This window comes from Martes martes, assembly GCF_963455335.1.
Source record: "Martes martes genome assembly, chromosome: 3".
Lineage (NCBI taxonomy): Eukaryota > Metazoa > Chordata > Mammalia > Carnivora > Mustelidae > Martes > Martes martes.
In genome coordinates this window covers 76,037,494-76,051,728 of record NC_137890.1, presented here as the reverse complement: position 1 = coordinate 76,051,728, position 14,235 = coordinate 76,037,494, and the positions used below count along the sequence as shown (strand labels likewise).

Below are 14,235 nucleotides of genomic sequence, written 5' to 3'. Positions count from 1 at the left end.
TTTGTAAATATTTTAATATTCTGGATATTGGAAAAAGAAGTGTATATTTTAATCCAATATTTTTCTTAGATTTAGTGAGATATCTCTTTAAAATAAAAAGGGACTTTTAGAGGAAGATAGTGATTCTAATAAATTGGGTATGTGCATTTCAGTGCTAATATGCAGCAGTTAAAGCAGGACAGATACCTGTAAAAGCTACGGATTTGAAAACTTGATACTCTGTGTGCTGCAGATATTTAAAAGTACTTCTTAGTGGAATGGATAATCTGGTGACATTTGAGAAATCAGCATCTGGAGATACCTACCATTGACTCTGTTGTTTATACTTTTCATTGAAGAATTCCAGCATATTTTTAAAATGATCCTCATATAATATTTTTCCAAAAGCCTTAAACCATCTCCCTTTCCCCCAATATTATGTAATTTGGGGCATATTCAGAAAATCCCCAATCCCATGAGATTAGGCATAGTAGTATATTTGACTAGTCTGTCATCTGTTTTGTAAAATTCTGGTGACTTGAAATTATTTTTAATCTCTAAGAGAAGCCAGTTCTATTTTCATAAATTACCAGTTTAAGCTAATAAAACATACATTTATTAACTTTGATTTTATATTTTATTTTAAAACTATGGTATTTTTTATTGGCAAGTGGTACTTCTAACCACATTTTATATCTCATGGTTAAGTTTATTTTAGACCAAGAATAATTTTAGAAGCATTAAACAACTTAAAAATAGTCAAATGTATAGTATGTGAACATTTCTTAGTCATTTTGATAGCTAAAAAGTAGCACTGCGTATTGGAAAAAATAACTTTATTTATAATTCTTTAGGCTTGTTTTCTAGTAACCTTTAATGATTTTGTTTATAAGATGAACTTTAAAAAAATAAAAAAGGATCAAATGTCAAGAGAGTTTTAAAATACTTAAAGACAGTTTTTGTTTTCCAGAGGGAATATTTTTGGTTTGGCTTCTTATAACCTCACTCTGGTAAAATACAGCTTTGTATTTATGAGGTTCTTTTGATCTTTTGTCAGTGAAATGTAATTTAATGCATTTTAGTCTTGGTAAAATAAAATTTGTGGCTGTTTAATCTTTTGTAAAAAGATGATGATGAAATAATTTGTTTCTAGTATTGATTTACTTTCAAATTAAATTATACATTCTGTAACTGAAATTGCAGTTTACTCTAGGAACCCAGACAATAACACCTTCAAAGAGAATCCAGAGATTTACAATAAAATAGGTTTTGTTTAGACATATTTGACTATTAAAATTAACATATGTAAATGTTATATCCTTTCAGTTGTTCAGCAAGCATCACAGAACATGAATACATAGTAAAAGAATTTAAACCAGATGAGTTAGCTTCTTAAATTATTTTTAGGAAACAAAACAGCTCAAAAGGTTGTTGCTTTGACTTAAAGAATTAATACTGTCCTGCTAGTATCCTATACTTATGATAAACTGTGCTTTATAAGGAATGTGGGGAAGGAGGAAATACTTTATTTGAGGCATGAATATATGTATCGATAAAGGTCTTTTTGTAATTGTGTTAATTTCAGATTCTAATAGAGTTAAAACATAAGTGCACAATAAATCTTGGAAATAATTTGCTCTCACTGTCACCATAAATGAGATAGAGAGTGTCCTTTGTGTCTGAACACCAAAAGGGTACTCAGTAGGAAGCAAGGAGATTCATTTTCTTTCTGAGTCAATTACATTTCCTTTTGCAGAATTTAGGTAGCCAAACTCCTTTTGTTCCAAAAAATGGAAAAGTGCAAGAAGACAGAAAACAATTTGTAGTTTTAAATTCTTAACTCTCATTATAGGGAATGGACATTTCTAGAATTTAAAAATCAATTTGACATAAGAGTTTGATCTCTAAAAAAGAAAAGCAAAAGGAATTCTTTTGAGCAGTGTTGTCAGTTTGCTACACTCTATGTTCAGAAGAGCAGATAATATATAATTGGGATTGTGTGTGTGTTTGTGTGAGAGAGAATGAGAAATATAAAGAAAACTTTTGTTGGGGTACTTTTGTAGGCAACCCGCAGATTAGTAGGCAGTAATATTGATAATAACTTAATTATTGAATAAGAGCTAAGTCCTTGGCAAAGTCCTTTACATTTATCATCTATTTAACCCTCATGAGTACCGTATCAGGTCAGTTCTGTTTTTCAGTTTTACAGGTGAGGAAACTGTAAGAAAGGTTAAACTGTTAGAAAGGTTAAATTTGTCAATGGTTATACAACTGATTAAATATCAGAGCTGCAGTTAGGGGTTACAAAGAGGTTTCTTACTCCAGAGCCCATGTGCTTAACCATTATGCTTTATATAATTAATATATTAAGGTAAATATAAACCTAGACATGGAGATTTGGTGTTTTAATGGGTCATTCAGAAAACATGAATACCTTATCATAGGACTAGGCTTTTCAATTAACTGGTATACTTTTTAAATATATTTCTGAACAGCCCTGGTTTTTTCCAGTGCCATGAGTGTGTATGTAGGTATGTGGGTGTATCTATACATACACACATACATTGTATGTGTACAAATATATACACACATACATACACATGTGTGGAGGGAGAACCTAACTCTAATAAGGCGTGTTATGATAAGACAGTTCTTAATCTAGTGGGAAAAACTCTTGAATCCAACCTCAAGGTCAGTTTTCTAGTTGGGGAGACTAGAAAACTGACTTTGAGTTTGGATTCTGCCTCTCATTACCAGTATGACTTGCCTTTTGTAGCCCTTGGTTTACTTATTTGTAAGACTGGAGGATTTGAGTTGAAAATTTTACGGTCTTTTCTAGTATTATGATTTCAGAAAGTAAAAATTATAAATATAAAATGTAATACTTTTGCAAGATGAGGTAACCAGCCACGAAAATTTTACTTTAGACAGTGATACATTTTTTTTTAAAGATTTTATTTATTTATTTGACAGACAGAGATACAATTAGGCAGAGAGACAGGCAGAGAGAGAGAGAGAGGGGGAAGCAGGCTCCTTGCTGAGCAGAGAGCCCGATGTGGGGTTCAAACCCAGGACCCTGAATACATGACCTGAGCCGAAGGCAGAGGCTTTAACCCACTGAGCCACTCAGGCGTCCACATTTTTATGTTTCTTAGTGTCACGTCTTAATGTGGGTTCTCGCCAGCTGGCTAAAAGAAGTTAGGTCAACTTCCAAAGACTTACCAGCTTTACCTGCCTTATACTGCTATAGCATTCCATCATCTTTATCTCTACAGATGTTGGGATTTACAGGCTAGTGCTTGCTTCCACTTCTGTGAACCATTCATTTGGTGGCTAGCACAAGGGACTCTTCTGATCTAGTCTGCGTGGGAGCTTTAATTCAGTTTTAATTCCTTAATTATGATCAGAACTTGGTGGAACCCTTTGTTTCCCCTGAAGGAATCTAATAGTTTTTCTTCCAGATATTACTGAATTCTGTATCTGTGTTCAATTTGTTTTAAATATTTCTTTAGATGTCAGAAATGCCAGATACAAAATGTATACCCATTGTTGGGGATTTTGCATGCCCAATAAGGAGTATTCCTTATGACTTTTTAAAAATGTGATAGAAAGGGACTAGCAGAATATTCACTATGCACTTTATGTCTGCTTACTGTTGACTTTATCTGCCTTGGGTATTCAGTGCATTCAGATCCACTGGTTGAAACCACTTTGAGGTTTCATGCTTAAATTCCATTTTCTTAGTATCAAGACTGGCAAATTAATTAATTTGGAATTTGTTTATTTGATTTTTAGTTTTGCTCTTTCTTTGAACATTTGAAGAAATCCATTCAGTCATGCATTAACCAATATTTATTGGACCCCTTTATATGCCGAGCACTGTCCAAAGTATTGGGCATACAAAGATGAGTAAAATATTCCATTATTTGAGGAGGTATCTACTGGGGAAACCAATGTAAATAAATTGCAGCAAGGTAATAAGCACTATAATAATTAATACAAGGTGCGATTGGAACACAGAAATGGAAAGTCCCAACTGTTTAGGGTTTTCAAGGAAAGCCTCTCAAAGATGGCAACATTTTGTTTGACTTTTAAAAGATGGGGAAGATCTCATCAGAAAGGGTATTTTAAGACGACTGGGATAAAGAACAGTGCTTTCTTATTGTCTGCTACAGACCCCAGTAGATTTTGTGTGTTTGAATTTTTCTTCTCACACATTACCTCCCCGCACCTTTTTGCCTTTGAGCTCCTGCTGTGTGTGTTGTATTAGGTACACACACTACAGATGGTCCATTGTACCCACCGGACATGATGACGTTTCTATTACTTAACAGCAAACACCTTAATTCTCTGTGTGGCCGTTTTCCATCACAAGAATGTTGCTGAATCAGAGTATGGGCAGCCTCTGAAATTCAAATGTCTGATTTAAGAATGATCTCTCATAGGTAAAGCTGCCATGGCAAAACTCCATTTTGATTACAACTCTAGATAGCAGGTGATTTTACCTTGGTCTCACCTCCATGAGGAGTAGGGAGCCAGAATTTTCTATGCTGCAAGATGGTGGTGACAACAAATTGGAGGGGGAATTTCTGTTGTTGGAATCTGATGTATGAAGAGATGGGAGGGAGGTGGGGAGATGGCTTCCAGCAGCCTGGATTTCAGCTAGGAAAATAGAAATAATGACAGATTATGATAAACTACTGTAGGCATTTGCAAACTTACCTGCTTTTTCAAAAATTATTTCTCTTAGCAAATGCGGTCAGAATTATGATTTATAAACATTTGAAATGTGACCCATACGTAAGTTGCAACTGTATGTACTAAATCAGTGTTGAGAAACTGATATTTTCCCTGTGGCTGGTGTCTTCTTTCTTGTAGTGCCTTTTGTTGTTGAATCCAATCCTCATTGTCTATTCTTTTTTTATTCTTTTTCTGTTCTTAGCTGCTGCTAGAGAATGAAAATCCTACTGTCCTTTCTTCCTTCAGAACAATTTGTAAATCCTTTTCTTCACACCAGCTTAGGTAGGCCTTGGTCATCTCTTTGTTACTTAGAAACTACTAAGATATTTTTTGTCTTTAGGTATCTCTTGTTACTTCAAGGAAGTTCTTGATGTTGTTACTAAAAAGTGACCTTCAGCTGTTATTTTGATCTTGATGCTTGAAGACCCATTAGTGTCATGATTCTCAAGGTTCCTTAAGTACAGTTGTCAAAGTCACAAAACCACCCATTTGTAGTAAGCTGCCTTTACTGATGGAATTAATGTCATGTCCTCCAGATGTGTTATGGCAGGAAAAAAAGGCTGAGAACCCCTTTTTAAAATTGAGATATGTTACATACCATAACAGTCACCCTTTTATTTATTTATTTTTTTAAGATTTTATTTATTTACTTGACACAGAGAGAGAGAGTGAGAGAGAGCGTGGCAGGCAGAGGGAGAAAGAAGCAGGGTCCCTACAGAGCCAGGAATCAGACGCAGGGCTCTATCCCAGGACCCTGGGATCATGACCTGATGACCCTTAATGACTAAGCCACCCAGGTGCCCCACATTCACCCTTTTAAAGTATACAATCCACTGCTTTTTAGTATGTTTCCAAGGCTGTGCACTTATTTCCCCTTTCTTTTTTTTTTTTTTTAAGATTTATTTATTTATTTATTTGACAGACAGAGATCACAAGTAGGCAGAGAGGCAGAGAGAGAGGAAGGGAAGCAGGCTCCCTGCTGAGCAGAGAGCCCGATGCGGGGCTTGATCCCAGGACCCTGAGATCATGACCTGAGCCGAAGGCAGAGGCTTTAACCCACTGAGCCACCCAGGTGCCCCTTATTTCCTCTTTCTAATACCAGAACATTTTTATTACTCCAAAAAGAAACCCCCTATCAGTTAGCCATCACTGCACATCCTCGTCTTTCCAGCTTCTGGCAACCACTAATATACTTTTTCTATGGATTTGGCTATTGCGGACATTTCATATAAATGGAATTATACAGTGTGTGGCTTTTTTTTGTTTTTTACTTACTTACTTACTTTTTACTTAGCATAATGTCTTTAAGGTTCATCTATGTTGTGCATGTATCAGTATTTCATTCCCTTTATGGTTGAATAATATTGCATTGTATTGGTATAACACATTTTGTTTACTTATTCATCAGTTGGTGGACATTTGTGTTATTTCTACTTGTGCTGGAAATTTTTCCTCCCAACTGAAGTAGGTTCTAACATTTAGGTTTGGAAATCCTAACTGCTTTATCTTAACATACAACTCCAATAATTCCCTCTTCACTCATCACTCCACACAACATATTTAGTCCTTCATAGAGGTATTATGTAACTACTTCAGTGTATATGTGGTTAATGTTTATATGTCCTTTGGGTCTTTCTGGTGAATGTTTATGGGTTAGATATTATAGATTTCCTCTAGGGCAGTAATTGTGTTCCCCTCAGTTCCTGGCACTTTGCCAGATGTTGACAGGTATTGAATGCTTTTTTATTTTTGGTGTACATGAAATTCATAGTTGAAAGTCTTCCTTTTAAGTTCGCTAAAATTAAAAACTTGAGCATATTATAGGACACTAAAAAAGGAGCATCTTATGAAAATACTCAGACAAGCAAAGTTGATACCAGGAACAGAATTGAAGAAAACCAAAAGCCAGAGACAAGGCAAACTTTGTTACTCAGCTGAACCAAATATAAGTCCCAGGTATTTGAAAAATTGAACCACTACAAAGGATAAAGGTATTTTCTGAAATATACCTTGTAAATAAATCAGTTTAAGGGGGAATCAAACCTATATTTCTAAATTTAAGGAAAATATAATTAGTCTTGGGACCAGAGTTGACATTTTTGTTTAAATTCCATGGTTATTTGATATTTGAAGTTTACTTTTGTTGTATGAATACAAAATTATTTAGGCTACTACTACTCAAGGTGACTCAGTTACTCCTCTCCCTAGACAGCTCTTTAAAATCTATAGTTTTATTATAGCTCATGAACTGTAACAAATAATCATTCCAAGGAGAGGAATTCTTTACATCATGATGCAGGGCTCAGTCTGTTCCTAGACACATGGATTTAGAGGCTGTCCAGAGAACTAAAGGGATTAAAAAAAACCTAAAACTTGTCCATCAGTGATATTATGTTTTATGTTAAACAAGTCATATTTCTGGGGAAAGCAGAGTTAAGTATTGAAAAAATGATTTTTATAAGGCTTTTGTTTTAAGGAAAGCCAATTGTGAAAATTTAAGTTCATATAGAATAAATTTATGTGGAGTTTTTTTTTTTTATTTTCTTGAAGTACCTGAGCTCTCCTAGTGTATCACATGACTCAGTTTGCAAAAAATTCAGTTCATACGCAATTTTTAAAACATGTCAAGCTTATAATTTGTTTTCTAATGCTAACTTAACATTGAAGATTCTTTTAAATGTAAAATCAGATCATTCAGATATCTGACATTTCATTATAGTTTCTCTTTAGCGGTAGTTTTGTTTTCTTGTTGGTAAAATTTTTTAAAATGTTTTTAATTTATTTGGTGACTATTTGCTGAACATCTGTAATATGCCAGGTTCTGTGCCAGATATGGGTGATTCAGCAGTCAATAGGCCATGGTCTAAGTCCTTAGTGAACTTACAGACTTTTGAGGGATACAGGCAAGTAAAAAGGTAATTAGAGCATAGTAGGATAGGGCTGAGATAGGGAAAAATATATAGGTTGCCATATGGGTACCTGATCTGCTCTTGGGGGTTTAAGGATGATATTTCAGTTGCGACTTGAAAGATAATTAGAAGTTACACAAGTGAATGGGCAGTACATAAGAGTGAGTGAGTGTTGGGGACTTACTGTGCAGGCTAGAGGGGTAGCATCTGGTTCTGGAAATTCTTTATAAAGGAAGGGGTTCTATTTTGTTGAAAAGGGAGTGTGGTAGGGGTTGTATGGTGTGTAATAAACAAATTTTAACTTAAATTATTTATTTGAATTGATCTCAGAAACTTTTATATCATATTATAGGTGGGAAGGCTAAAGCTCTCTTCAGGACCCTTTGGAACCACCACTGAGTAGCATTTATAGAGATATGAAGGAAAGATAGTATAGTGAGGGAATTGAAAGGATTTCAGTGCCAGATCTTAGAGAGTAGTAACAAGTGAGGTGAGAAGTATAAAAAATTAAGTTGGAGAAGTAAGTGGAGTCTTGGAAATCATGTCATGGACTTCATACTTTATTCTGAAGACAATGAGGACCAGTTGTAGGATTTTAAACAGATAGTAACAAGTTCAGATTAATAATTTTAAAAGATTGCTTGGCAACACATTCAGAATAACTACAGGGAACTGGGGTTAGGAGAATGTAACAGTATTCTAGGTGAGAGAGGCTGGAATTAGGAAATGACCGAGAGAATGAGGAACAATTGATAGGACTTGTTAATTTCTTGGAAGTGAGAAAGGAGGAAGTAAGAAGAACCATGGATAAGGCTTAGGTTTCTGGTGTGAGCAGCAGGATATTGCCATTCACACAGATAGCCGAAACAGGAAAAGGAGCAAGTTTGAGTTTTGTTGTATTGAATTTTGTGTACCTGTTAAACATCTAAGAAGAAATGTCCATTAGGCAGATACATGAGTCTAGTGTTTGAGAGAGAGAGAGATCTGGGTAGAGGTAAACTTGGGACTTACCAGGTACTTGAAGCTTTGAGCAATCTTAAAATTGTCTAGGGAAAGTATAGAATGAGAAGAGATCCTAGGATAGAATGTAGAAAAAAAGATGTCCATCCAGGCCAGTAAGTTGAGTCCTGAGAAGGAAGAGAAAACTCAGGATCAACCCCATCGTGCAACAGGATTTACGCAGTATATAGCTTATTGGCTGTACACAACAACTTGGAGAAAAACCAGGACTTTGTAGGTAAAAGTATAACAACCAATTAGAGAGTGTTTTCAGTATGCCACACAAAGGGCAAGGGAGATGATGAAATGTTTGGGTTAAGTAATGTATGCTAAACAAAAGGAAAATTCAGTGAAAGATTTTTGGACCCTAGAGCTGAAATTATAACTCACTTTGTAGGTTTTATCCAAAATGTTTTGTGGTACTTTTATGGGTAGCTTTATCATTCAGGGCCAAGCAATGAGAAACTTTACTTCCATCTTTGGTTCCACATTGGCTGTATTATTGAAGCTAAACAGGTAGATACTAGCTTGCTATTTCTTTATTTGTTTGTTCATTCATTCCATGCTATTCAAGGTAGTTCTTTTTTTTTTTTTTTTTTAAATAAAATAGCTTTTTTTTCCCCTCTGATTAAGAGTGATACAGGTTCATTGTAGAAAATTTGTAGTCCAGAAATGTATACAGAAAACTAAAAGCCTGTCTGTCTTTAGACAGTTACTGTTTTCTTTATCATCTTCACAGATAATGCTGTGAATATGAGTAGAGATTAATGAAATCTAGTATGATCTTACTTTTTTTTTCATTCAAGAATATTATGCATCTTTTCCCACCAGTAAATATAGTTATAATTAAGTTTTAATTATTGTGGGCATTACATATATATGAATATAAATATGTATCTAGTGAACCAGTTCTCTAGTGATAGAAAAAATTTAAGTAGTCTCCAAATTTTAACCATTACAGTTATCAAAGGATCTCTTAGAAAATATGTATGCAGTGCTCCAACTGTAGCATGTCCTTGAAGTGGAATTTCAGGGTCAAAAGTTATATACTTTAAACACCTGTCTTTTTATTATCAAATAAGATTAGGATATGAAATTCATATATCCTCATAATAAAAAATTCAGACAGTACATAAGGATAACTAGGAAAATCTAAGTCTTCCTCTTTAGAATAATCATTGTCAGCAGCTCCTCGTGTGTATACATAAAGAAGCATTTATATGTACGGATAGACTTTAAAATTTATTGTAATACTTTATTCAATTTGAGCATACCACACATGCATATGAAAAAGAACGTAAATCTACTGAGTGTAAACTGAAGTGTTGTCACCCTGTCTCCTCCAGCCACTCAGGTCCTCTTCCCAGAGCTGTCCACTGATAGCTTTCTTGGGTATGCTTTCTGGTTTGTGGGAACAAACATCTTTTGACTATGTTATTGTTTTTCACATGCAACTCTTATTTTTATGAAGTCACATTTATCATTCATTTCTTTAATGGCTGCTGGGTTATATGTCTGAATTAGTTAGAAAGGTCTATATGTCATCTTTAAACAAAAATTGTATGATAATGTGTATATAATTCTGTGCCTTGCTTTTTTCAGTTCATATGTTTTGGTGATCAGTATCTGTGCATATAACACAATTCATTTCATCAGCTCATCATCCTGTTTTATGGATGTAATATAATATACTGGTCCAGTTGAAGGGCATTTTGATTCCTTCACTTTTTCATGCTCCTTAAAAGCACTGCAATAAATGTCCTTTACATCTATCTTTGCACACAGCATTCTCTCAGGTGGGAGCAGAACTTCCCAGGGCCCCAGAATTCCCCACAGAGTTATTTGCTGATACCACTGGCAAAGAGTAAAGTTTTCCTGTAGGAAGAGAAGCTCCCTTGTTCTATCTACAGGTAGTTTTATCCCTGTTGGCTTTCAGTGGTCCTAGAAACTGGTCATTATGCCCAAGAACAAGTTACTGTTAACAACCCTGGTACCTCACTGCAGGACTGGTGAAGTGCAGGTCAGTTTCTTAGGAATAAGTCCTAATAGGCCTGGATTAAGGCTCTTCTGTGGGTCAGTGTTATGTCCTATAGAAAGTTTGCACCAATTACACATCACCACTCCAAAAACAAAGCTTACCTGAAAGGAAGAAGTGGGAATAGATATAGTATTGATATGTTTGAATGAATCATGGGGAGGTAAATACATTGTAAAGTTGGAATTGTTTAGATTATTCTTTTGGAACTTTTGCTTTGAGTTTTCTTTCTCCACATAGTTCTTTGTATTTTAGATTACTTGTTGGGATAGAAAAAATTAAGAGCCATGTGGATGTTTAAAGTTATAGTCATTATTATGTTTACATCTTATGTTCATTTCATCAGATTTCTCTATTCCCACTTAATATTGCTGGTACATTTTGTTCCTATTACAAATAACTAATGCTCTAGATGTGTTCTACCTCCAGCCACTTAACATACTGACTCTTACTTAGATGATTCCTTCTCTTTCCTATTGCTTGGCTTTGGTCATGCTTTCATTCTCTGCCCAGCTTTGATCTTCACCCAATCTTTTACTGTCTCCCCCTTTCTGGCTTGCTTTTCATTTTTTATTTTTATTTTTTTACATTTAGTTTATTTTTGCTTAAATTCAGTTAATTAACATATAGTGTATTATTAGTTTCAGAGGTAGAATTCAGTGATTTATCAGTTGCATGTAACACCCAGTGCTCATTACATCACATGCCCTCCTTAATGCCCATTACCCTGTTTACCCTGTTCCCTCACTGCCCTCCCCTCCAGCAACCCTCAGTTTGTTTCTGATGGTTAAGAATCTCTATGGTTTATCTCCCTTTCTGATTACATCTTGTTTTATTTTTCCCTGCCTTCCTCTGTGCTCCTCTGTTTTGTTTCTTAAATTCCACATATGAGTGAAATCACGTAACAGTTGTCTTTCTCTGATTGACTAATTTCACTTATCGCAATACCCTCCAGTTCCATCAGCATCGATGTAAATGGTTAACTATTCATCATCTGCTGACTAATAGTCCGTTTTGTGTGTGTGTGTGTGTGTGTGTATGTATATACATATATATGTGTGTGTGTGTGTGTATGTGTGTATGTGTATTTGTGTGTGTGTATATATATATATATATATATATATGCATACACCAAATCTTCTTTATCCATTTATCTATCAATGGACATGTGGACTCTTTCCATAGTTTGGCTATTGTGGACATTGCTGCTATAAACATTGGGGTGTAGGTGCCCCTTTGGATCACTACGTATCTTTTGGGTAAATAAATACCTAGTAGTGCAATTATTGGGTTGGAGGATAGCTCTGTTTTTAACTTTTTCAGGAACCTCCATACTGTTCCAGAGTGGCTATACCAGCTTGCATTCCTACCAGCAGTGTAAGAGTATTCCCCTTTCTCTATATCCCCACCAACATTTGTTGTTTCCTGACTTGTTCATTTAACCATTCTGACTGGGATGAGGTGGTTATCTCATTGTGGTTTTGATTTGTATTTCCCCGATGAAGAGTGATGTTGAACATTTTTTTGTGTCTTTGGCCATTTGTATGTCTTCTTTGGAGAAATGTCTGTTCATGTTTTCTGCCCATTTCTTGGCCGGATTATTTGTTCTTTGGGTATTGTGTTTGATAAGTTCTTTATAGATTTTAAATACTAGCCCTTTATCTGATAAAACATTTGCAAATATCTTCTCCCATTCTATAGGTTGTCTTTGGGTTTTGTCTACTATTTCCTTAGCTGTGAAAAAATTTATTATCTTGATGAAGTCCCAGTTTGCTTTTTCTGTTTTGTACTGATTTTGGTTTTGGCCTTGTGCTTTGTCACCTGTCTCGGGTGACCTCTGGGCTTACCTCCACAGACTGGGAAACGAGCTCCTGCTGTCAATGAAATTGCTTGACTGTGTGTTCAGCAGAGATAATCATTTATGGTAGATAAGCAGGCAGGTGATTATTAAGATAATTTTGATGCGTTTCAATTTTGAAGAAACTTACAAAAAGTTTTAGGTACTGTTATAAATAATTCTTTCTTCATAGACATAATTTCTGCTGGACAGAATTTGGGAAGGTATTTACTCTGTATAGAGAGATAAAGCTGAAGAAATTCACAAGCATTTTCTCTTCTTATCTTTTTTTTTTTTTAAAGATTTGATTTAGTTATTTGACACAGAAAGAGAGAGAGCACAAACAGGGAGAAGCAGAGGGAGAGGGAGAAGCAGACTCCCTGCTGAGCAGGGAGCCGATGCAGGGTTTGATCCCAGGACCCTGGAACCATGACCTGAACCAAAAGCAGATGCTTAACGGACTGAGCCACCCAGGCACCTGTATCTTTTTATCTTAAAATCTGTTAGTACAAATAAGTCCAGCTCTACTTGAAAATCTAAACCCGATATCCTGAAGTTGAAAGTTACTATTATCCTGTTTTAGCCGAGACTAGCTGACCTCTGCATATCCTCTTTAGGCTTGTGACATGAGCTAGACCTGGAGGTGCATAAGTGAAAAAAAAATAAGGAAATCTATTAAAGTAGCATATACTTCTCATACTTATCTGTTCTGCTTTTCATTTGTTTTTTGGATTGGACCATTCAATTCTAAAAGGTGATTCAGCGTGATGTTCTTTAAGTACTTGAAGTATTCAGTGCAATCAAAAACTCTTAACACTTTTAAACCTTATTATTTTGACTTTGATCATGCAGAGTCTTTGCTCTATTTCTTTTGCACTTTGTGTAACTGGACTCACTGAGTGTAAGTTTGCTTGCTGGTTCTCAGATCAGAATGCGGTACAATTACATTTTGCCTTAGTGAAATTCTGTACTATAATTATCCCAGAACATTTTGGAATGTAAGATAACATTTGCCACTAGTTATTTATTTTAAAAGTGTTTAAAAGTACTTTTGATCTAGTTCTATTGTACTAAGTTGAGAAATTAAATCCCAGTTGTCTTCATGGAGAAAAAATTAACATTACTTTCCAAGAAGTTACAGATTTATAGTTCATAAAAAAATTTTTTTTAAATAGGCTCCATGCCCAGCGCAGAGCCCAATGTGGGGTTCGAACCCACAACCCTGAGACCAAGAGCTGAGCTGAGATCAAGAGTCTGATAAACCTACTGAACCACCCAGGCGCCCCATGAAAGTTCTTTGTAGCTTTATCGAGATAAAATTACATACTATAGTTACCTATTTAAACTGTACAGTTCACTGTTTTTTAGTATATTCAGAGGGTTGTGCAGTTGTCACCACAATCTAATTTTAGAATATTTTTGGCCCTCCTAAAAGAAACCCTGTACCCACTAGCAGCCATTACCCTTTCCCTTCGATCCTCTAGCCCTAAGCAACCACAAATCTGCTTTCTGCGTCTTGATTTGCCTACAGTGGACATTTGATTTAAATGAAATCATACAATATGTGGTCTTTTGTGACTGGCCTCTTTCACTTTACATAATGTTTTCAAGGTTTATCAATGATTTAGGATGTATCACATTTTGTTTAGTTATTTATCAGTTGATAGATATTTGAGTTGTTACCACTTTTTGGTTATCATAAATAACGCTGCTATGAACATTGGTGTGCAACTATT

General features: G+C 35.2%; 1 protein-coding gene across 2 annotated transcripts in view; it reads left to right on the top strand.

Annotated features, from left to right (window-relative positions):
- Positions 1–14,235, top strand: part of CDK8 (cyclin dependent kinase 8) — a 122,442-nt gene that overhangs the window by 1,820 nt on the left and 106,387 nt on the right. The window lies entirely within an intron of this gene.